The sequence below is a fragment of the Oncorhynchus clarkii genome, unplaced genomic scaffold (assembly GCF_045791955.1).
Source record: "Oncorhynchus clarkii lewisi isolate Uvic-CL-2024 unplaced genomic scaffold, UVic_Ocla_1.0 unplaced_contig_2455_pilon_pilon, whole genome shotgun sequence".
Lineage (NCBI taxonomy): Eukaryota > Metazoa > Chordata > Actinopteri > Salmoniformes > Salmonidae > Oncorhynchus > Oncorhynchus clarkii.
The window spans coordinates 13,021-29,478 of record NW_027258612.1 but is presented as its reverse complement, the minus strand read 5'-3'; the positions used below and the strand labels follow the sequence as shown (position 1 = coordinate 29,478).

Here is a 16,458-nt window from a genome sequence, read left to right as displayed (position 1 = left end):
TGTGGGAAAAAACGGACAAAGAGTTGAAATTCCACAAGGCAGTGACAAAAAGCTTACAGCACCTGGTATTCCCAGGCGGTCTCCCATCCAAGTACTAACCAGGCCCGACCCTGCTTAGCTTCCGAGATCGGACGAGATCAGGCGTACTCAGGCCGGTGTGGCCGTAAGCGAAAGGCAATCTCAAAAAGTGGATGAAATTGCATATACTGTAGCCATAATTTGTGGTACAGATTGTTGGATGAAATACAAACTAACCTTGCTTACTTATTTCAAAGCGAGGGCACATATTTCAGCCTTGTGGGAAAAAACGGACAAAGAGTTGAAATTCCACAAGGCAGTGACAAAAAGCTTACAGCACCTGGTATTCCCAGGCGGTCTCCCATCCAAGTACTAACCAGGCCCGACCCTGCTTAGCTTCCGAGATCGGACGAGATCAGGCGTACTCAGGCCGGTGTGGCCGTAAGCGAGAAACTATCTCTTGGTGCACTATGTAAAGTCAAAGTGAGCCTGATTAACAGCTGTTGCATTTTCACCATTTAGATAAGCATCTTTGTGTCACTCAAAAAGTGGAAGAAATTGCATATACTGTAGCCATAATTTGTAGCACAGATTGTTGGATGAAATACAAACTAACCTTGCTTACTTATTTCAAAGCGAGGGCACATATTTCAGCCTTGTGGGAAAAAACGGACAAAGAGTTGAAATTCCACAAGGCAGTGACAAAAAGCTTACAGCACCTGGTATTCCCAGGCGGTCTCCCATCCAAGTACTAACCAGGCCCGACCCTGCTTAGCTTCCGAGATCGGACGAGATCAGGCGTACTCAGGCCGGTGTGGCCGTAAGCGAAAGGCAATCTCAAAAAGTGGATGAAATTGCATATACTGTAGCCATAATTTGTGGTACAGATTGTTGGATGAAATACAAACTAACCTTGCTTACTTATTTCAAAGCGAGGGCACATATTTCAGCCTTGTGGGAAAAAACGGACAAAGAGTTGAAATTCCACAAGGCAGTGACAAAAAGCTTACAGCACCTGGTATTCCCAGGCGGTCTCCCATCCAAGTACTAACCAGGCCCGACCCTGCTTAGCTTCCGAGATCGGACGAGATCAGGCGTACTCAGGCCGGTGTGGCCGTAAGCGAAAGGCAATCTCAAAAAGTGGATGAAATTGCATATACTGTAGCCATAATTTGTGGTACAGATTGTTGGATGAAATACAAACTAACCTTGCTTACTTATTTCAAAGCGAGGGCACATATTTCAGCCTTGTGGGAAAAAACGGACAAAGAGTTGAAATTCCACAAGGCAGTGACAAAAAGCTTACAGCACCTGGTATTCCCAGGCGGTCTCCCATCCAAGTACTAACCAGGCCCGACCCTGCTTAGCTTCCGAGATCGGACGAGATCAGGCGTACTCAGGCCGGTGTGGCCGTAAGCGAGAAACTATCTCTTGGTGCACTATGTAAAGTCAAAGTGAGCCTGATTAACAGCTGTTGCATTTTCACCATTTAGATAAGCATCTTTGTGTCACTCAAAAAGTGGAAGAAATTGCATATACTGTAGCCATAATTTGTAGCACAGATTGTTGGATGAAATACAAACTAACCTTGCTTACTTATTTCAAAGCGAGGGCACATATTTCAGCCTTGTGGGAAAAAACGGACAAAGAGTTGAAATTCCACAAGGCAGTGACAAAAAGCTTACAGCACCTGGTATTCCCAGGCGGTCTCCCATCCAAGTACTAACCAGGCCCGACCCTGCTTAGCTTCCGAGATCGGACGAGATCAGGCGTACTCAGGCCGGTGTGGCCGTAAGCGAGAAACTATCTCTTGGTGCACTATGTAAAGTCAAAGTGAGCCTGATTAACAGCTGTTGCATTTTCACCATTTAGATAAGCATCTTTGTGTCACTCAAAAAGTGGAAGAAATTGCATATACTGTAGCCATAATTTGTAGCACAGATTGTTGGATGAAATACAAACTAACCTTGCTTACTTATTTCAAAGCGAGGGCACATATTTCAGCCTTGTGGGAAAAAACGGACAAAGAGTTGAAATTCCACAAGGCAGTGACAAAAAGCTTACAGCACCTGGTATTCCCAGGCGGTCTCCCATCCAAGTACTAACCAGGCCCGACCCTGCTTAGCTTCCGAGATCGGACGAGATCAGGCGTACTCAGGCCGGTGTGGCCGTAAGCGAAAGGCAATCTCAAAAAGTGGATGAAATTGCATATACTGTAGCCATAATTTGTGGTACAGATTGTTGGATGAAATACAAACTAACCTTGCTTACTTATTTCAAAGCGAGGGCACATATTTCAGCCTTGTGGGAAAAAACGGACAAAGAGTTGAAATTCCACAAGGCAGTGACAAAAAGCTTACAGCACCTGGTATTCCCAGGCGGTCTCCCATCCAAGTACTAACCAGGCCCGACCCTGCTTAGCTTCCGAGATCGGACGAGATCAGGCGTACTCAGGCCGGTGTGGCCGTAAGCGAAAGGCAATCTCAAAAAGTGGATGAAATTGCATATACTGTAGCCATAATTTGTGGTACAGATTGTTGGATGAAATACAAACTAACCTTGCTTACTTATTTCAAAGCGAGGGCACATATTTCAGCCTTGTGGGAAAAAACGGACAAAGAGTTGAAATTCCACAAGGCAGTGACAAAAAGCTTACAGCACCTGGTATTCCCAGGCGGTCTCCCATCCAAGTACTAACCAGGCCCGACCCTGCTTAGCTTCCGAGATCGGACGAGATCAGGCGTACTCAGGCCGGTGTGGCCGTAAGCGAGAAACTATCTCTTGGTGCACTATGTAAAGTCAAAGTGAGCCTGATTAACAGCTGTTGCATTTTCACCATTTAGATAAGCATCTTTGTGTCACTCAAAAAGTGGAAGAAATTGCATATACTGTAGCCATAATTTGTAGCACAGATTGTTGGATGAAATACAAACTAACCTTGCTTACTTATTTCAAAGCGAGGGCACATATTTCAGCCTTGTGGGAAAAAACGGACAAAGAGTTGAAATTCCACAAGGCAGTGACAAAAAGCTTACAGCACCTGGTATTCCCAGGCGGTCTCCCATCCAAGTACTAACCAGGCCCGACCCTGCTTAGCTTCCGAGATCGGACGAGATCAGGCGTACTCAGGCCGGTGTGGCCGTAAGCGAAAGGCAATCTCAAAAAGTGGATGAAATTGCATATACTGTAGCCATAATTTGTGGTACAGATTGTTGGATGAAATACAAACTAACCTTGCTTACTTATTTCAAAGCGAGGGCACATATTTCAGCCTTGTGGGAAAAAACGGACAAAGAGTTGAAATTCCACAAGGCAGTGACAAAAAGCTTACAGCACCTGGTATTCCCAGGCGGTCTCCCATCCAAGTACTAACCAGGCCCGACCCTGCTTAGCTTCCGAGATCGGACGAGATCAGGCGTACTCAGGCCGGTGTGGCCGTAAGCGAAAGGCAATCTCAAAAAGTGGATGAAATTGCATATACTGTAGCCATAATTTGTGGTACAGATTGTTGGATGAAATACAAACTAACCTTGCTTACTTATTTCAAAGCGAGGGCACATATTTCAGCCTTGTGGGAAAAAACGGACAAAGAGTTGAAATTCCACAAGGCAGTGACAAAAAGCTTACAGCACCTGGTATTCCCAGGCGGTCTCCCATCCAAGTACTAACCAGGCCCGACCCTGCTTAGCTTCCGAGATCGGACGAGATCAGGCGTACTCAGGCCGGTGTGGCCGTAAGCGAAAGGCAATCTCAAAAAGTGGATGAAATTGCATATACTGTAGCCATAATTTGTGGTACAGATTGTTGGATGAAATACAAACTAACCTTGCTTACTTATTTCAAAGCGAGGGCACATATTTCAGCCTTGTGGGAAAAAACGGACAAAGAGTTGAAATTCCACAAGGCAGTGACAAAAAGCTTACAGCACCTGGTATTCCCAGGCGGTCTCCCATCCAAGTACTAACCAGGCCCGACCCTGCTTAGCTTCCGAGATCGGACGAGATCAGGCGTACTCAGGCCGGTGTGGCCGTAAGCGAGAAACTATCTCTTGGTGCACTATGTAAAGTCAAAGTGAGCCTGATTAACAGCTGTTGCATTTTCACCATTTAGATAAGCATCTTTGTGTCACTCAAAAAGTGGAAGAAATTGCATATACTGTAGCCATAATTTGTAGCACAGATTGTTGGATGAAATACAAACTAACCTTGCTTACTTATTTCAAAGCGAGGGCACATATTTCAGCCTTGTGGGAAAAAACGGACAAAGAGTTGAAATTCCACAAGGCAGTGACAAAAAGCTTACAGCACCTGGTATTCCCAGGCGGTCTCCCATCCAAGTACTAACCAGGCCCGACCCTGCTTAGCTTCCGAGATCGGACGAGATCAGGCGTACTCAGGCCGGTGTGGCCGTAAGCGAAAGGCAATCTCAAAAAGTGGATGAAATTGCATATACTGTAGCCATAATTTGTGGTACAGATTGTTGGATGAAATACAAACTAACCTTGCTTACTTATTTCAAAGCGAGGGCACATATTTCAGCCTTGTGGGAAAAAACGGACAAAGAGTTGAAATTCCACAAGGCAGTGACAAAAAGCTTACAGCACCTGGTATTCCCAGGCGGTCTCCCATCCAAGTACTAACCAGGCCCGACCCTGCTTAGCTTCCGAGATCGGACGAGATCAGGCGTACTCAGGCCGGTGTGGCCGTAAGCGAAAGGCAATCTCAAAAAGTGGATGAAATTGCATATACTGTAGCCATAATTTGTGGTACAGATTGTTGGATGAAATACAAACTAACCTTGCTTACTTATTTCAAAGCGAGGGCACATATTTCAGCCTTGTGGGAAAAAACGGACAAAGAGTTGAAATTCCACAAGGCAGTGACAAAAAGCTTACAGCACCTGGTATTCCCAGGCGGTCTCCCATCCAAGTACTAACCAGGCCCGACCCTGCTTAGCTTCCGAGATCGGACGAGATCAGGCGTACTCAGGCCGGTGTGGCCGTAAGCGAGAAACTATCTCTTGGTGCACTATGTAAAGTCAAAGTGAGCCTGATTAACAGCTGTTGCATTTTCACCATTTAGATAAGCATCTTTGTGTCACTCAAAAAGTGGAAGAAATTGCATATACTGTAGCCATAATTTGTAGCACAGATTGTTGGATGAAATACAAACTAACCTTGCTTACTTATTTCAAAGCGAGGGCACATATTTCAGCCTTGTGGGAAAAAACGGACAAAGAGTTGAAATTCCACAAGGCAGTGACAAAAAGCTTACAGCACCTGGTATTCCCAGGCGGTCTCCCATCCAAGTACTAACCAGGCCCGACCCTGCTTAGCTTCCGAGATCGGACGAGATCAGGCGTACTCAGGCCGGTGTGGCCGTAAGCGAAAGGCAATCTCAAAAAGTGGATGAAATTGCATATACTGTAGCCATAATTTGTGGTACAGATTGTTGGATGAAATACAAACTAACCTTGCTTACTTATTTCAAAGCGAGGGCACATATTTCAGCCTTGTGGGAAAAAACGGACAAAGAGTTGAAATTCCACAAGGCAGTGACAAAAAGCTTACAGCACCTGGTATTCCCAGGCGGTCTCCCATCCAAGTACTAACCAGGCCCGACCCTGCTTAGCTTCCGAGATCGGACGAGATCAGGCGTACTCAGGCCGGTGTGGCCGTAAGCGAAAGGCAATCTCAAAAAGTGGATGAAATTGCATATACTGTAGCCATAATTTGTGGTACAGATTGTTGGATGAAATACAAACTAACCTTGCTTACTTATTTCAAAGCGAGGGCACATATTTCAGCCTTGTGGGAAAAAACGGACAAAGAGTTGAAATTCCACAAGGCAGTGACAAAAAGCTTACAGCACCTGGTATTCCCAGGCGGTCTCCCATCCAAGTACTAACCAGGCCCGACCCTGCTTAGCTTCCGAGATCGGACGAGATCAGGCGTACTCAGGCCGGTGTGGCCGTAAGCGAGAAACTATCTCTTGGTGCACTATGTAAAGTCAAAGTGAGCCTGATTAACAGCTGTTGCATTTTCACCATTTAGATAAGCATCTTTGTGTCACTCAAAAAGTGGAAGAAATTGCATATACTGTAGCCATAATTTGTAGCACAGATTGTTGGATGAAATACAAACTAACCTTGCTTACTTATTTCAAAGCGAGGGCACATATTTCAGCCTTGTGGGAAAAAACGGACAAAGAGTTGAAATTCCACAAGGCAGTGACAAAAAGCTTACAGCACCTGGTATTCCCAGGCGGTCTCCCATCCAAGTACTAACCAGGCCCGACCCTGCTTAGCTTCCGAGATCGGACGAGATCAGGCGTACTCAGGCCGGTGTGGCCGTAAGCGAAAGGCAATCTCAAAAAGTGGATGAAATTGCATATACTGTAGCCATAATTTGTGGTACAGATTGTTGGATGAAATACAAACTAACCTTGCTTACTTATTTCAAAGCGAGGGCACATATTTCAGCCTTGTGGGAAAAAACGGACAAAGAGTTGAAATTCCACAAGGCAGTGACAAAAAGCTTACAGCACCTGGTATTCCCAGGCGGTCTCCCATCCAAGTACTAACCAGGCCCGACCCTGCTTAGCTTCCGAGATCGGACGAGATCAGGCGTACTCAGGCCGGTGTGGCCGTAAGCGAAAGGCAATCTCAAAAAGTGGATGAAATTGCATATACTGTAGCCATAATTTGTGGTACAGATTGTTGGATGAAATACAAACTAACCTTGCTTACTTATTTCAAAGCGAGGGCACATATTTCAGCCTTGTGGGAAAAAACGGACAAAGAGTTGAAATTCCACAAGGCAGTGACAAAAAGCTTACAGCACCTGGTATTCCCAGGCGGTCTCCCATCCAAGTACTAACCAGGCCCGACCCTGCTTAGCTTCCGAGATCGGACGAGATCAGGCGTACTCAGGCCGGTGTGGCCGTAAGCGAAAACTATCTCTTGGTGCACTATGTAAAGTCAAAGTGAGCCTGATTAACAGCTGTTGCATTTTCACCATTTAGATAAGCATCTTTGTGTCACTCAAAAAGTGGAAGAAATTGCATATACTGTAGCCATAATTTGTAGCACAGATTGTTGGATGAAATACAAACTAACCTTGCTTACTTATTTCAAAGCGAGGGCACATATTTCAGCCTTGTGGGAAAAAACGGACAAAGAGTTGAAATTCCACAAGGCAGTGACAAAAAGCTTACAGCACCTGGTATTCCCAGGCGGTCTCCCATCCAAGTACTAACCAGGCCCGACCCTGCTTAGCTTCCGAGATCGGACGAGATCAGGCGTACTCAGGCCGGTGTGGCCGTAAGCGAAAGGCAATCTCAAAAAGTGGATGAAATTGCATATACTGTAGCCATAATTTGTGGTACAGATTGTTGGATGAAATACAAACTAACCTTGCTTACTTATTTCAAAGCGAGGGCACATATTTCAGCCTTGTGGGAAAAAACGGACAAAGAGTTGAAATTCCACAAGGCAGTGACAAAAAGCTTACAGCACCTGGTATTCCCAGGCGGTCTCCCATCCAAGTACTAACCAGGCCCGACCCTGCTTAGCTTCCGAGATCGGACGAGATCAGGCGTACTCAGGCCGGTGTGGCCGTAAGCGAAAGGCAATCTCAAAAAGTGGATGAAATTGCATATACTGTAGCCATAATTTGTGGTACAGATTGTTGGATGAAATACAAACTAACCTTGCTTACTTATTTCAAAGCGAGGGCACATATTTCAGCCTTGTGGGAAAAAACGGACAAAGAGTTGAAATTCCACAAGGCAGTGACAAAAAGCTTACAGCACCTGGTATTCCCAGGCGGTCTCCCATCCAAGTACTAACCAGGCCCGACCCTGCTTAGCTTCCGAGATCGGACGAGATCAGGCGTACTCAGGCCGGTGTGGCCGTAAGCGAGAAACTATCTCTTGGTGCACTATGTAAAGTCAAAGTGAGCCTGATTAACAGCTGTTGCATTTTCACCATTTAGATAAGCATCTTTGTGTCACTCAAAAAGTGGAAGAAATTGCATATACTGTAGCCATAATTTGTAGCACAGATTGTTGGATGAAATACAAACTAACCTTGCTTACTTATTTCAAAGCGAGGGCACATATTTCAGCCTTGTGGGAAAAAACGGACAAAGAGTTGAAATTCCACAAGGCAGTGACAAAAAGCTTACAGCACCTGGTATTCCCAGGCGGTCTCCCATCCAAGTACTAACCAGGCCCGACCCTGCTTAGCTTCCGAGATCGGACGAGATCAGGCGTACTCAGGCCGGTGTGGCCGTAAGCGAAAGGCAATCTCAAAAAGTGGATGAAATTGCATATACTGTAGCCATAATTTGTGGTACAGATTGTTGGATGAAATACAAACTAACCTTGCTTACTTATTTCAAAGCGAGGGCACATATTTCAGCCTTGTGGGAAAAAACGGACAAAGAGTTGAAATTCCACAAGGCAGTGACAAAAAGCTTACAGCACCTGGTATTCCCAGGCGGTCTCCCATCCAAGTACTAACCAGGCCCGACCCTGCTTAGCTTCCGAGATCGGACGAGATCAGGCGTACTCAGGCCGGTGTGGCCGTAAGCGAAAGGCAATCTCAAAAAGTGGATGAAATTGCATATACTGTAGCCATAATTTGTGGTACAGATTGTTGGATGAAATACAAACTAACCTTGCTTACTTATTTCAAAGCGAGGGCACATATTTCAGCCTTGTGGGAAAAAACGGACAAAGAGTTGAAATTCCACAAGGCAGTGACAAAAAGCTTACAGCACCTGGTATTCCCAGGCGGTCTCCCATCCAAGTACTAACCAGGCCCGACCCTGCTTAGCTTCCGAGATCGGACGAGATCAGGCGTACTCAGGCCGGTGTGGCCGTAAGCGAAAGGCAATCTCAAAAAGTGGATGAAATTGCATATACTGTAGCCATAATTTGTGGTACAGATTGTTGGATGAAATACAAACTAACCTTGCTTACTTATTTCAAAGCGAGGGCACATATTTCAGCCTTGTGGGAAAAAACGGACAAAGAGTTGAAATTCCACAAGGCAGTGACAAAAAGCTTACAGCACCTGGTATTCCCAGGCGGTCTCCCATCCAAGTACTAACCAGGCCCGACCCTGCTTAGCTTCCGAGATCGGACGAGATCAGGCGTACTCAGGCCGGTGTGGCCGTAAGCGAAAGGCAATCTCAAAAAGTGGATGAAATTGCATATACTGTAGCCATAATTTGTGGTACAGATTGTTGGATGAAATACAAACTAACCTTGCTTACTTATTTCAAAGCGAGGGCACATATTTCAGCCTTGTGGGAAAAAACGGACAAAGAGTTGAAATTCCACAAGGCAGTGACAAAAAGCTTACAGCACCTGGTATTCCCAGGCGGTCTCCCATCCAAGTACTAACCAGGCCCGACCCTGCTTAGCTTCCGAGATCGGACGAGATCAGGCGTACTCAGGCCGGTGTGGCCGTAAGCGAGAAACTATCTCTTGGTGCACTATGTAAAGTCAAAGTGAGCCTGATTAACAGCTGTTGCATTTTCACCATTTAGATAAGCATCTTTGTGTCACTCAAAAAGTGGAAGAAATTGCATATACTGTAGCCATAATTTGTAGCACAGATTGTTGGATGAAATACAAACTAACCTTGCTTACTTATTTCAAAGCGAGGGCACATATTTCAGCCTTGTGGGAAAAAACGGACAAAGAGTTGAAATTCCACAAGGCAGTGACAAAAAGCTTACAGCACCTGGTATTCCCAGGCGGTCTCCCATCCAAGTACTAACCAGGCCCGACCCTGCTTAGCTTCCGAGATCGGACGAGATCAGGCGTACTCAGGCCGGTGTGGCCGTAAGCGAAAGGCAATCTCAAAAAGTGGATGAAATTGCATATACTGTAGCCATAATTTGTGGTACAGATTGTTGGATGAAATACAAACTAACCTTGCTTACTTATTTCAAAGCGAGGGCACATATTTCAGCCTTGTGGGAAAAAACGGACAAAGAGTTGAAATTCCACAAGGCAGTGACAAAAAGCTTACAGCACCTGGTATTCCCAGGCGGTCTCCCATCCAAGTACTAACCAGGCCCGACCCTGCTTAGCTTCCGAGATCGGACGAGATCAGGCGTACTCAGGCCGGTGTGGCCGTAAGCGAAAGGCAATCTCAAAAAGTGGATGAAATTGCATATACTGTAGCCATAATTTGTGGTACAGATTGTTGGATGAAATACAAACTAACCTTGCTTACTTATTTCAAAGCGAGGGCACATATTTCAGCCTTGTGGGAAAAAACGGACAAAGAGTTGAAATTCCACAAGGCAGTGACAAAAAGCTTACAGCACCTGGTATTCCCAGGCGGTCTCCCATCCAAGTACTAACCAGGCCCGACCCTGCTTAGCTTCCGAGATCGGACGAGATCAGGCGTACTCAGGCCGGTGTGGCCGTAAGCGAAAGGCAATCTCAAAAAGTGGATGAAATTGCATATACTGTAGCCATAATTTGTGGTACAGATTGTTGGATGAAATACAAACTAACCTTGCTTACTTATTTCAAAGCGAGGGCACATATTTCAGCCTTGTGGGAAAAAACGGACAAAGAGTTGAAATTCCACAAGGCAGTGACAAAAAGCTTACAGCACCTGGTATTCCCAGGCGGTCTCCCATCCAAGTACTAACCAGGCCCGACCCTGCTTAGCTTCCGAGATCGGACGAGATCAGGCGTACTCAGGCCGGTGTGGCCGTAAGCGAGAAACTATCTCTTGGTGCACTATGTAAAGTCAAAGTGAGCCTGATTAACAGCTGTTGCATTTTCACCATTTAGATAAGCATCTTTGTGTCACTCAAAAAGTGGAAGAAATTGCATATACTGTAGCCATAATTTGTAGCACAGATTGTTGGATGAAATACAAACTAACCTTGCTTACTTATTTCAAAGCGAGGGCACATATTTCAGCCTTGTGGGAAAAAACGGACAAAGAGTTGAAATTCCACAAGGCAGTGACAAAAAGCTTACAGCACCTGGTATTCCCAGGCGGTCTCCCATCCAAGTACTAACCAGGCCCGACCCTGCTTAGCTTCCGAGATCGGACGAGATCAGGCGTACTCAGGCCGGTGTGGCCGTAAGCGAGAAACTATCTCTTGGTGCACTATGTAAAGTCAAAGTGAGCCTGATTAACAGCTGTTGCATTTTCACCATTTAGATAAGCATCTTTGTGTCACTCAAAAAGTGGAAGAAATTGCATATACTGTAGCCATAATTTGTAGCACAGATTGTTGGATGAAATACAAACTAACCTTGCTTACTTATTTCAAAGCGAGGGCACATATTTCAGCCTTGTGGGAAAAAACGGACAAAGAGTTGAAATTCCACAAGGCAGTGACAAAAAGCTTACAGCACCTGGTATTCCCAGGCGGTCTCCCATCCAAGTACTAACCAGGCCCGACCCTGCTTAGCTTCCGAGATCGGACGAGATCAGGCGTACTCAGGCCGGTGTGGCCGTAAGCGAAAGGCAATCTCAAAAAGTGGATGAAATTGCATATACTGTAGCCATAATTTGTGGTACAGATTGTTGGATGAAATACAAACTAACCTTGCTTACTTATTTCAAAGCGAGGGCACATATTTCAGCCTTGTGGGAAAAAACGGACAAAGAGTTGAAATTCCACAAGGCAGTGACAAAAAGCTTACAGCACCTGGTATTCCCAGGCGGTCTCCCATCCAAGTACTAACCAGGCCCGACCCTGCTTAGCTTCCGAGATCGGACGAGATCAGGCGTACTCAGGCCGGTGTGGCCGTAAGCGAAAGGCAATCTCAAAAAGTGGATGAAATTGCATATACTGTAGCCATAATTTGTGGTACAGATTGTTGGATGAAATACAAACTAACCTTGCTTACTTATTTCAAAGCGAGGGCACATATTTCAGCCTTGTGGGAAAAAACGGACAAAGAGTTGAAATTCCACAAGGCAGTGACAAAAAGCTTACAGCACCTGGTATTCCCAGGCGGTCTCCCATCCAAGTACTAACCAGGCCCGACCCTGCTTAGCTTCCGAGATCGGACGAGATCAGGCGTACTCAGGCCGGTGTGGCCGTAAGCGAAAGGCAATCTCAAAAAGTGGATGAAATTGCATATACTGTAGCCATAATTTGTGGTACAGATTGTTGGATGAAATACAAACTAACCTTGCTTACTTATTTCAAAGCGAGGGCACATATTTCAGCCTTGTGGGAAAAAACGGACAAAGAGTTGAAATTCCACAAGGCAGTGACAAAAAGCTTACAGCACCTGGTATTCCCAGGCGGTCTCCCATCCAAGTACTAACCAGGCCCGACCCTGCTTAGCTTCCGAGATCGGACGAGATCAGGCGTACTCAGGCCGGTGTGGCCGTAAGCGAAAGGCAATCTCAAAAAGTGGATGAAATTGCATATACTGTAGCCATAATTTGTGGTACAGATTGTCCATCTATGTGTCCCCTTTCAGTGTATCCAATTCTCCCTAAATGCCTATGTGTTCTATTTACTCCCACAATAGGTCAATAGGCTATGTGTCTCCTCTTACTTAGTGTATCCAATTCTCCCTAAGTGCCTATGTGTTCTATTTATTCCCACAAATAGGTCAATAGGCTATGTGTCTCCTTTTGCTTTAGTGTATCCAATTCTCCCTACGTGCCCATGTGTTCTTTTTACTCCCACAAATCCCTCCTCTGGGGCTAATTAGCCCCACACAAAAATAAAAATACAAGAAATCATTCAAACAACCTGGACCAAACATCTCCAAATCATGAAAATGAAACTAAGAGTAAAAGATCCAATAATAAACATTAACAAAAACCCAACTAAACCAAACATCTCTTATTTATGCAGAAGAGTAAAAGATCTAACTAGGTAAGAAATAATAAGAAAAAATACATGTAACATTATGGTGAAGCATGAGCATGTAGGTACATAGCCTTGCCTGAGGTTGTCTCAGTTATGTGTAAAAATACAAAAAATAAAACAATAAGACTAAACATAAGAAGAATATAAGAAGCCATAAAAGTACTACTGGAATAGACAACAATAGTACTTGAATATAATAAAATAATACTTGAATATAAGAAAATAATAGGCCTACATGCAGTTTCAAAAGAAAAATGACACAACAACATTCTAACATTAAGTTTTCAATCATGATCCTCCCTCGCAGACACCTCTCTAACAATGTGTTATCAATGATACCAACCTTTGTTAGAAGATTAAGGACATGGTCCGTAGACACTTGTAACCGGATACCCTCTGTTACCTAGCATGTTTTGAAATAACTTATTTGTAGAAGGCAAAACTAACTTGAATTTAAGGAAATCAGATATATTCATCGATATACCTATTTTTAAAAATTAAAAATCACAACCAAACAAACGAACATACACGGCCATAAGTCAATAGGTATATGAAATCCTTACATAAGAGTACAATCCTCTTCACTACAAATATCACAATCTCCTCTTTGACATTTTGCACAAAACAGAGGATCTCCGTAATGATTATGACCCTCCTCATTATACTTAGTGCACCACTTACAGTTATTGCCCAAATGACACTCTTTGTGGACATGTACCAGTGGACATTCTTCTGACTCTGGGGATATAGCATAAACAGGTAGACCATCTTTTCGAAAACCATGGCAAGCATAACCACCTCCAGGGACTACTCCAAACAGACAGTTAGGATTACCAAAAGGGCAGTCAAGAGGCCCACCAGCTGCATTACATGCTTGTCCATATCTATCTGTATAATGGCCTGGGCTTCCAGGTACAGGATCAACTACCACAGGAAGGTTAGCTCTACCTATCGACATCTGTTTAACCGTTGTTCGGATCACAAGCGATTTCACCAAAGGTAAAACACAACAAAATACGATACCTAGAGCCACTAATCCTCCGCCCAGCATAATGGCCATCCTAGCAAACATAGCTCCCCATTTACCTAATGCTAGATCCAGCCAGTCCCAAACATGAGAATCAAACCCAGCATTAGCCTTTACCTCTGTTCGTAACCCTTTAAGTCTAGTCATAGCAAGTGCAAAGGATCCGTTAGGCGCTGTGTTGTTAGGAATAAAGGTACAACAATCATCCCCAAACATAACACAGACTCCACCCTTCTCCGCCAAAAGCCAATTGAGAGCCTGTCTATTTTGCCAAGTCATTTTGCTGGTAGCCTGTACCTGTTCCCCCAACGCCGTTAGAGCTGAGTCAGTATAGTTAATGAATCTCTGCTGGTTATAATAAATATAATTAATCCACTCTAAGTTCTTATTCGGTGTAACCCACAAAAATATTGATTCAAATCCAGATTTAACTTCATCTCTTGCCTTGAACTCCCGAGGTACTCCCCTAGGCTGTCCAATTGCATCCAGGTATACCTCAGGGTCCTTCTCATACGCCCTTTTAACTCTAGATTTAACATAATCGTCATGAGGTGATTTGATAATGGTAACCTGTTGAATTGCTCTAACTAAGGCACAGAGACCAATCCATCCATCTGGTAGTACATTCAATAGTTTGTTTTTCCCACACATCCAGAAACTATCTGCAATACCTCTATCCTGATTCTTCAGTATAGTGAGGGACGGCGCAACCTGGGTTATTGTACCACACACTCCTTTTCTATTTACAATCAACCCTTCATCTGTGCTTCTACGAACCCCTGCCGTCTCTAGTATCCAAATAGTATCACATTCTACAGTGGTGTTTCCGACATTTATTCCTTCGGTGTTATAGCTGTAAAAACATTCATATTTTCCTTTAACCACATTACTTATGTCTAAATTGAGTCCATTTAATTCAGTTTTAATGTCATATGCAGCACAGTCATTGTTTCCCAACCTAGTCTCGTTCAACATGATTCTGCCTCTAGTGCTCCCCTGAGCAATCCTACATTCTATGTCACACAAGGGAATAGAATACTTTGTCTTGGTACAATGATCATTCTTCCAATTTGCACAGTTTTTAAATGATGCTGGTTCAGGGACTATCATGAGATCCGACAAAGGTGATTTACTACACAAAATACAATTGTCCATTCTGTGTTTGTTTGCCGTATACTTAGCCCATTTGTACCATTCGTTCTTCACTTCTTCCTCCTGCATAGTGTCCTTGAATGGTTCTGAGTCTGATATACCTATGTCCGTCATCTTTGCATTGTTCTTGTCTTGGGGTAGGTCATTAGAGTTTGTCAAAAAGTTCCAAATCTCATTAAAGAATCCTTTTGGTTCTGGTGTTACAGGTGTCTTTATGGTCACCGTGGTCCGCTTGGCAAGGGCAGTTGATGTCATCTTGGTGGTAGTTGCTGTGGTCGTCACAGCAGCCGCCACCGTGGTTGTTACAGCCGCTGCTATCGTTGTCGTCGTCGCTTTGGTTGTTACAAGCTGTTCTTGCTCAGGTGCTGGCGTGGGACCCAATTTGACATGTTTGTAACTGTTTCCTTCGGTCAGTCCTGTTCTTGCTATTTCAATTTCAAATTCTTCACCTTCTGCTGGTGTTATCTTGTTCATGATAAACTCCCAGCCTTCCTCATATTTGGTTAATATCAGGTCACAACCTTTAGGGTCCCATATAACTTCTCCCTTTATCATATGATGTGTCCATCCACAGAGTGGCTCCTCTGGTAGTGGTTTCTTCCTCCATACCGAAACTGTTCTCTGTTCCCCTGGTTCAGTTAGAAGTTGGGGCGGAACAGAGAATTTAAACCTGTCAAAACGTCCTGTCTTTTCTCCTTGTTCGACCGGTTCCTCTCTTTTCTTCCTGTTTTTATCATTCATCTTGGTCATGTGTGAGTGCATTGTCTTCGTCTTGTCCTCGATTGCTCTTGCTCTGTCGTGGTCATTGTTCTGTTGTGCTCCTAATTTCAATTGTTCATTATGGAGACCAGGTAAGAGCTGAAAAGTCAATCGTGGGGAAATCCCCATTTCTTTCATCCTGCAGGACCGTTTTTCCTTGCAAGATCTCCCCTTCTGCTCTTGGTGAGGCTTCTCCTCCGCTTTCTTCACCTGTTGTTCCTGGTGAGGTTTCTCCTCCACTTTCTTCACCTGTTGTTCCTGGTGAGGTTTCTCCTCCACTTTCTCCGCCCGTTGTTCCCTCCTCAGTCCGAGCTGGGCTTCCATCTGGGAAGGCGTCCATTTCAGGGAAGAGATGTTCCCATTCTTCAGGTGATACCTCGGGGTCCCACTGTAGAGGGCTCCCGTCAACAAGGTCTGCCCCAACAGGTATGTCATCAGGAGTAACAGGCATGTCACCCCCCCCCATTTCCGGGCTTTCAGGCCCTGCTGGAAGAGGCTTTGGTTGTCTGTCTCTTTTCTTTTCAGTCTCTTTTCCCCTGATACTTCTTCTGAGTGCGTTAGTTGGCGCACTTTTCGTATCTTGGCTTGTATCTGGTCTGCCCTTTTCTTGATTACTCTCTGG

At 44.6% G+C, this 16,458-nt stretch overlaps 39 non-coding genes across 39 annotated transcripts; all 39 read right to left on the bottom strand.

The window, feature by feature from the left end:
* Window positions 1-50: 50 nt before the first annotated feature.
* LOC139397481 (5S ribosomal RNA) lies at window positions 51-169 on the bottom strand. Its single transcript, XR_011630942.1, has one exon. It is a non-coding gene; the product is annotated as a 5S ribosomal RNA (ribosomal RNA).
* A 177-nt stretch (window positions 170-346) lies between these two features.
* On the bottom strand, window positions 347-465 carry LOC139397639 (5S ribosomal RNA). The gene has a single exon (XR_011631094.1). It is a non-coding gene; the product is annotated as a 5S ribosomal RNA (ribosomal RNA).
* A 260-nt stretch (window positions 466-725) lies between these two features.
* LOC139397638 (5S ribosomal RNA) lies at window positions 726-844 on the bottom strand. Its single transcript, XR_011631093.1, has one exon. It is a non-coding gene; the product is annotated as a 5S ribosomal RNA (ribosomal RNA).
* Window positions 845-1,021: 177 nt separating this feature from the next.
* On the bottom strand, window positions 1,022-1,140 carry LOC139397637 (5S ribosomal RNA). Its single transcript, XR_011631092.1, has one exon. It is a non-coding gene; the product is annotated as a 5S ribosomal RNA (ribosomal RNA).
* Window positions 1,141-1,317: 177 nt separating this feature from the next.
* On the bottom strand, window positions 1,318-1,436 carry LOC139397636 (5S ribosomal RNA). Its single transcript, XR_011631091.1, has one exon. It is a non-coding gene; the product is annotated as a 5S ribosomal RNA (ribosomal RNA).
* A 260-nt stretch (window positions 1,437-1,696) lies between these two features.
* Window positions 1,697-1,815, bottom strand: LOC139397635 (5S ribosomal RNA). Its single transcript, XR_011631090.1, has one exon. It is a non-coding gene; the product is annotated as a 5S ribosomal RNA (ribosomal RNA).
* Window positions 1,816-2,075: 260 nt separating this feature from the next.
* Window positions 2,076-2,194, bottom strand: LOC139397633 (5S ribosomal RNA). Its single transcript, XR_011631088.1, has one exon. It is a non-coding gene; the product is annotated as a 5S ribosomal RNA (ribosomal RNA).
* A 177-nt stretch (window positions 2,195-2,371) lies between these two features.
* Window positions 2,372-2,490, bottom strand: LOC139397632 (5S ribosomal RNA). Its single transcript, XR_011631087.1, has one exon. It is a non-coding gene; the product is annotated as a 5S ribosomal RNA (ribosomal RNA).
* A 177-nt stretch (window positions 2,491-2,667) lies between these two features.
* LOC139397631 (5S ribosomal RNA) lies at window positions 2,668-2,786 on the bottom strand. The gene has a single exon (XR_011631086.1). It is a non-coding gene; the product is annotated as a 5S ribosomal RNA (ribosomal RNA).
* A 260-nt stretch (window positions 2,787-3,046) lies between these two features.
* On the bottom strand, window positions 3,047-3,165 carry LOC139397630 (5S ribosomal RNA). The gene has a single exon (XR_011631085.1). It is a non-coding gene; the product is annotated as a 5S ribosomal RNA (ribosomal RNA).
* A 177-nt stretch (window positions 3,166-3,342) lies between these two features.
* On the bottom strand, window positions 3,343-3,461 carry LOC139397629 (5S ribosomal RNA). The gene has a single exon (XR_011631084.1). It is a non-coding gene; the product is annotated as a 5S ribosomal RNA (ribosomal RNA).
* Window positions 3,462-3,638: 177 nt separating this feature from the next.
* LOC139397628 (5S ribosomal RNA) lies at window positions 3,639-3,757 on the bottom strand. The gene has a single exon (XR_011631083.1). It is a non-coding gene; the product is annotated as a 5S ribosomal RNA (ribosomal RNA).
* A 177-nt stretch (window positions 3,758-3,934) lies between these two features.
* Window positions 3,935-4,053, bottom strand: LOC139397627 (5S ribosomal RNA). Its single transcript, XR_011631082.1, has one exon. It is a non-coding gene; the product is annotated as a 5S ribosomal RNA (ribosomal RNA).
* Window positions 4,054-4,313: 260 nt separating this feature from the next.
* LOC139397626 (5S ribosomal RNA) lies at window positions 4,314-4,432 on the bottom strand. The gene has a single exon (XR_011631081.1). It is a non-coding gene; the product is annotated as a 5S ribosomal RNA (ribosomal RNA).
* Window positions 4,433-4,609: 177 nt separating this feature from the next.
* On the bottom strand, window positions 4,610-4,728 carry LOC139397625 (5S ribosomal RNA). The gene has a single exon (XR_011631080.1). It is a non-coding gene; the product is annotated as a 5S ribosomal RNA (ribosomal RNA).
* A 177-nt stretch (window positions 4,729-4,905) lies between these two features.
* On the bottom strand, window positions 4,906-5,024 carry LOC139397624 (5S ribosomal RNA). Its single transcript, XR_011631079.1, has one exon. It is a non-coding gene; the product is annotated as a 5S ribosomal RNA (ribosomal RNA).
* Window positions 5,025-5,284: 260 nt separating this feature from the next.
* Window positions 5,285-5,403, bottom strand: LOC139397622 (5S ribosomal RNA). Its single transcript, XR_011631077.1, has one exon. It is a non-coding gene; the product is annotated as a 5S ribosomal RNA (ribosomal RNA).
* Window positions 5,404-5,580: 177 nt separating this feature from the next.
* LOC139397621 (5S ribosomal RNA) lies at window positions 5,581-5,699 on the bottom strand. Its single transcript, XR_011631076.1, has one exon. It is a non-coding gene; the product is annotated as a 5S ribosomal RNA (ribosomal RNA).
* A 177-nt stretch (window positions 5,700-5,876) lies between these two features.
* On the bottom strand, window positions 5,877-5,995 carry LOC139397620 (5S ribosomal RNA). Its single transcript, XR_011631075.1, has one exon. It is a non-coding gene; the product is annotated as a 5S ribosomal RNA (ribosomal RNA).
* A 260-nt stretch (window positions 5,996-6,255) lies between these two features.
* Window positions 6,256-6,374, bottom strand: LOC139397619 (5S ribosomal RNA). The gene has a single exon (XR_011631074.1). It is a non-coding gene; the product is annotated as a 5S ribosomal RNA (ribosomal RNA).
* A 177-nt stretch (window positions 6,375-6,551) lies between these two features.
* LOC139397618 (5S ribosomal RNA) lies at window positions 6,552-6,670 on the bottom strand. The gene has a single exon (XR_011631073.1). It is a non-coding gene; the product is annotated as a 5S ribosomal RNA (ribosomal RNA).
* Window positions 6,671-6,847: 177 nt separating this feature from the next.
* Window positions 6,848-6,966, bottom strand: LOC139397617 (5S ribosomal RNA). The gene has a single exon (XR_011631072.1). It is a non-coding gene; the product is annotated as a 5S ribosomal RNA (ribosomal RNA).
* Window positions 6,967-7,225: 259 nt separating this feature from the next.
* LOC139397615 (5S ribosomal RNA) lies at window positions 7,226-7,344 on the bottom strand. Its single transcript, XR_011631071.1, has one exon. It is a non-coding gene; the product is annotated as a 5S ribosomal RNA (ribosomal RNA).
* Window positions 7,345-7,521: 177 nt separating this feature from the next.
* LOC139397614 (5S ribosomal RNA) lies at window positions 7,522-7,640 on the bottom strand. Its single transcript, XR_011631070.1, has one exon. It is a non-coding gene; the product is annotated as a 5S ribosomal RNA (ribosomal RNA).
* A 177-nt stretch (window positions 7,641-7,817) lies between these two features.
* LOC139397613 (5S ribosomal RNA) lies at window positions 7,818-7,936 on the bottom strand. Its single transcript, XR_011631069.1, has one exon. It is a non-coding gene; the product is annotated as a 5S ribosomal RNA (ribosomal RNA).
* Window positions 7,937-8,196: 260 nt separating this feature from the next.
* On the bottom strand, window positions 8,197-8,315 carry LOC139397612 (5S ribosomal RNA). Its single transcript, XR_011631068.1, has one exon. It is a non-coding gene; the product is annotated as a 5S ribosomal RNA (ribosomal RNA).
* Window positions 8,316-8,492: 177 nt separating this feature from the next.
* Window positions 8,493-8,611, bottom strand: LOC139397610 (5S ribosomal RNA). The gene has a single exon (XR_011631066.1). It is a non-coding gene; the product is annotated as a 5S ribosomal RNA (ribosomal RNA).
* Window positions 8,612-8,788: 177 nt separating this feature from the next.
* On the bottom strand, window positions 8,789-8,907 carry LOC139397609 (5S ribosomal RNA). Its single transcript, XR_011631065.1, has one exon. It is a non-coding gene; the product is annotated as a 5S ribosomal RNA (ribosomal RNA).
* A 177-nt stretch (window positions 8,908-9,084) lies between these two features.
* On the bottom strand, window positions 9,085-9,203 carry LOC139397608 (5S ribosomal RNA). Its single transcript, XR_011631064.1, has one exon. It is a non-coding gene; the product is annotated as a 5S ribosomal RNA (ribosomal RNA).
* Window positions 9,204-9,380: 177 nt separating this feature from the next.
* Window positions 9,381-9,499, bottom strand: LOC139397607 (5S ribosomal RNA). Its single transcript, XR_011631063.1, has one exon. It is a non-coding gene; the product is annotated as a 5S ribosomal RNA (ribosomal RNA).
* A 260-nt stretch (window positions 9,500-9,759) lies between these two features.
* Window positions 9,760-9,878, bottom strand: LOC139397606 (5S ribosomal RNA). The gene has a single exon (XR_011631062.1). It is a non-coding gene; the product is annotated as a 5S ribosomal RNA (ribosomal RNA).
* A 177-nt stretch (window positions 9,879-10,055) lies between these two features.
* Window positions 10,056-10,174, bottom strand: LOC139397605 (5S ribosomal RNA). Its single transcript, XR_011631061.1, has one exon. It is a non-coding gene; the product is annotated as a 5S ribosomal RNA (ribosomal RNA).
* Window positions 10,175-10,351: 177 nt separating this feature from the next.
* On the bottom strand, window positions 10,352-10,470 carry LOC139397604 (5S ribosomal RNA). The gene has a single exon (XR_011631060.1). It is a non-coding gene; the product is annotated as a 5S ribosomal RNA (ribosomal RNA).
* A 177-nt stretch (window positions 10,471-10,647) lies between these two features.
* Window positions 10,648-10,766, bottom strand: LOC139397603 (5S ribosomal RNA). Its single transcript, XR_011631059.1, has one exon. It is a non-coding gene; the product is annotated as a 5S ribosomal RNA (ribosomal RNA).
* A 260-nt stretch (window positions 10,767-11,026) lies between these two features.
* LOC139397602 (5S ribosomal RNA) lies at window positions 11,027-11,145 on the bottom strand. The gene has a single exon (XR_011631058.1). It is a non-coding gene; the product is annotated as a 5S ribosomal RNA (ribosomal RNA).
* Window positions 11,146-11,405: 260 nt separating this feature from the next.
* On the bottom strand, window positions 11,406-11,524 carry LOC139397599 (5S ribosomal RNA). Its single transcript, XR_011631057.1, has one exon. It is a non-coding gene; the product is annotated as a 5S ribosomal RNA (ribosomal RNA).
* Window positions 11,525-11,701: 177 nt separating this feature from the next.
* Window positions 11,702-11,820, bottom strand: LOC139397587 (5S ribosomal RNA). Its single transcript, XR_011631046.1, has one exon. It is a non-coding gene; the product is annotated as a 5S ribosomal RNA (ribosomal RNA).
* Window positions 11,821-11,997: 177 nt separating this feature from the next.
* On the bottom strand, window positions 11,998-12,116 carry LOC139397576 (5S ribosomal RNA). The gene has a single exon (XR_011631035.1). It is a non-coding gene; the product is annotated as a 5S ribosomal RNA (ribosomal RNA).
* A 177-nt stretch (window positions 12,117-12,293) lies between these two features.
* Window positions 12,294-12,412, bottom strand: LOC139397564 (5S ribosomal RNA). The gene has a single exon (XR_011631024.1). It is a non-coding gene; the product is annotated as a 5S ribosomal RNA (ribosomal RNA).
* Between the last annotated feature and the right edge of the window lie 4,046 nt (window positions 12,413-16,458).